We start from the raw sequence: 3,308 nt of genomic DNA on the forward strand, positions 1-3,308 counted from the left end.
TTTTGAAAACGGAGGTATCCTGTTGCAAAAAAATCATAACCATTACAGTTTATGAAAGAAGCAGGTGTGTTCACATATTAGAATGATGATAAAACTGTTGATGGATTTAGGAGTTCAAAGATACTGCAAAGGAGATGAAAGAGGTGGGGATAATGATTTTTATTTCATCTTTTCCCCCCACGATTAAAGGATTTATTATGGAAGCCAATAGGTTACCACAAGTCAGGATCAGTAAACAGTAAGGTTATAGTTGTCGGTCCACAGAAACCCCCCTCTTCAGCCTGCAGGCAAGTCTCTCTTCAGTCCTTAGCTTCTGAGCCCTGTGGTCCCTGGGCTGTTGCCTCTGGGGGCCAGGAAGCCTGCCTGTCCCCCGTCTTACAGCCCCATAGTCTCAGACCAGAGGAGGAGAAGATACCCCACAGTTTTGGCATGGCTCTTCTGCATCTCCACGCCTCAGTCTCTGGTGCATCTGGTTTGGTGGCCTCGGCCACTTCAAATACAGATCTGGGATGGGCTTTTCCAATGGTCCTCTGACTTCTTTCTGTGGCCCTGCTGGCTCTTAGCACCTGAGGACTGGCTTTGGTGAAGGGAATTTTCATCTCAGCTTTACAGACTGAGGTTACTAAGCTCTGGCCACTTTTTAGCTCTTAAAAAAATTATAACTAAATTGGTGGAGAAAGTTTAATATCCGATGAAGATGGTACTCAAAGGGGAAATTAGTTCAGGTTTCTCAGCTGAGCTCAGAGAAAGGATGCAGCTGGTAGAGAATTGTGGAGAAAGAAGAGTGCTTATAAATTGGGCCAGCAATTGTGCATTTCAGAACCTTGGGTTAAAAAGCCCTTCAAATAACTTCATACCAGGAAGTGAGCTTTTTCTTTATGATAACTGATTCCTCTTTATTTCTTCTTGCCCTTTATATTTTCTGGTCCAGAAAATAATGCTGTGGAACATGAGGCTCCCAGTTAAATTCATTCTCAGCATTATGCTGTTCTTAGTATCGGTTTTTATTTTCATCCACTTTATCACTCTATACACGTGTATGAAGTATCTGTTAAATAAATACTTATATGTTTATATCCCTTTATTGAAGTATATAATTGACATACAGTTTTGTAAAGCATACAGTTTGGTATATTTTGACATATGTATACACTAAGTTGTGTGCCAGTGCTGCTGTAACAGAAATATTGCCAAATGGGTGACTTTAAAGGAAAGAATTTTACTTTCTCATAGTTCTGGTGGCCCAAAGTCCAAATCAGAGTTTCGGGTTGGATCCTTGCTTGGTGGTAGCTCTGGGTGTTCCTCGGTCCCTTTGTTATCCTCACCAAGCATCTGTCTTCTCAGTGAGTGGTATCCTCCATGTCTAATCTGCTTTTTTATCACTCAGAGGGGATTAGATTTAGAACCCAGCCTATTCGTCAATGATCTAATTAACATAGCACAAAAGACCCTATTTTCAAACAGGATTACATGCATAGGAGTCCTGGTGGCCTAGAGCTTATGAGTTGGGCTGTTAACCAGCAGGTCAGCAGTTTGCAACCACCCACTCCCATAAGAGTTACTGTCTCAGACACCCAAAGGGGCAGTTTTACCCTGTCCCATAGGATCACTATGAATCAGAACTGACTCGATGGCAGTGAGATTGGTTTTCTGGACAGGTTCACTATGGGTCAGAAAAGAGTCGATGACAGCAGTGAATTTTGGATTTAGAAAGTGTAAAGCTGACTGACAGTTGTGTTTTTTTTGTGTGTGTATCTTTGTGTACTTTATTTAAATATGTGTACTTTATTTAAATACTGGAAACAGTTAGATTTTTTGTGTGCAATTGTTGTTTATTCATTCTAGGGCTTTAGAGTACTGCTGCCATGTTGATAGTGATAGTAGCATGTGTATGTGAGCAACTATTCATGTAGTTCCTTTTTTAAAATAAAAGATAGTTAAAACTCAAAATCCTAATTTCACTGCCAGAAACCAGAATGAAGATAGAAAAAAAATGTTTTACATTTTATTTTAACATAGAATCAACATATACTCTTTGTTTGAAACCATACACATTTGTTCCATTTATGTTCCATTTGTAAAATAGTGTGGTACGAAATATAGTATCTTTCCAAAGGCCTTGAAGAGGTTCCAGATCTTATGGGAATTGTTAACGGGAATCATTGTATTTAAATTCAACCAACTTCTGCCTTAAGGGACTACCATAGGGATTTCTCTTATGAAAGAAGCCTTTTTCTTTAAAAAAAAAAAAAAAAATCTCATAAGACTCTGGAAAAGTATTCCCCTATGTTTAGAAAAGAAGATTTATAGGGTTTTCATGCGATTGTTGTAGAGCTATTTCTTTGTTTTTTTGCCGTGGCCGATGCACCGAGATATCTCATTTCTTTATCATATGCTGGTGTTGAATGGGAAAACAAGAAAGGTAGAGATGGGAAAGAACCACTCTCCTCTCCTCCCTTCATATTTCTTCTTCTGCAATCTGAGGAAGGGAAAAGGCTCAGCTAACAGCCACCGGCCTAAAAGATAACGTGAAATATGAGGCCTTAGCTTCTGCATATAGTTGCAAAGCTATACAGTTTTGCTCAATTTGTGGAGTCTAGGCAATAAACCAAGTAGAAGAGAATTATAAGGAATTCTACTTTTAAATCTTGGAAGGAAAGGAAGAAAGGTATTAAGAAAGGAAAAGAGAAAAGTATTATAAGAGGCATACAAAAGGGCAATTTAGGAAAGAGTTTTCAATCCTAACAGGAATAATATTCCATGCTAAACTCCATGTTATCTGTGTTTAAGGCCATGCTTGGTAATTTGAACCATGAAACCAAGAAACCATCACCATTAAAGAATTCTGTCAGTGGCCTGTACTAGCATTAGCTTACATGATTAGAAAGGTAGACTTCCGTTTCCCCAGACTTACTGGCTTAGAATGTCTAGTAGATGGGACTCAGGAACCTGCTTCTTTTTAAAATGATGAAAGCATGATGCCACATGTCCAAAGTATATAAGATGAAGTCTTGCCATCCCGGCCTATAAGGAACACTCTAGCTATATACTTCTTCCAAGACAGATTTGTTTGTTCTTTCTTTCTTTTTAAAATCATTTTATTGGGGGCTCATACAACTCTTATCACAATCCATCCATCCATCCATTATGTCAAGCACATTTATGCATTTGTTGCCATCATCATTCTCAAAACATTTTCTTTCTACTTGAGCCCTTGATATCAGCTCCTCATTTTTTCCCTTCCCTCTCCCACACGAACTCTTCATAATTTATAAATTATTATTATTTTTTTCATGTCTTACACTGTC

General features: G+C 38.5%; 1 protein-coding gene across 1 annotated transcript in view; it reads left to right on the forward strand.

The window, feature by feature from the left end:
* The window catches only part of SLC10A7 (solute carrier family 10 member 7), a 212,921-nt gene that overhangs the window by 31,652 nt on the left and 177,961 nt on the right, over positions 1–3,308 (forward strand). The window lies entirely within an intron of this gene.

Source organism: Echinops telfairi, unplaced genomic scaffold (genome assembly GCF_000313985.2).
Source record: "Echinops telfairi isolate 266 unplaced genomic scaffold, ASM31398v2 ScPeMD7_5868;HRSCAF=6743_1, whole genome shotgun sequence".
NCBI lineage: Eukaryota > Metazoa > Chordata > Mammalia > Afrosoricida > Tenrecidae > Echinops > Echinops telfairi.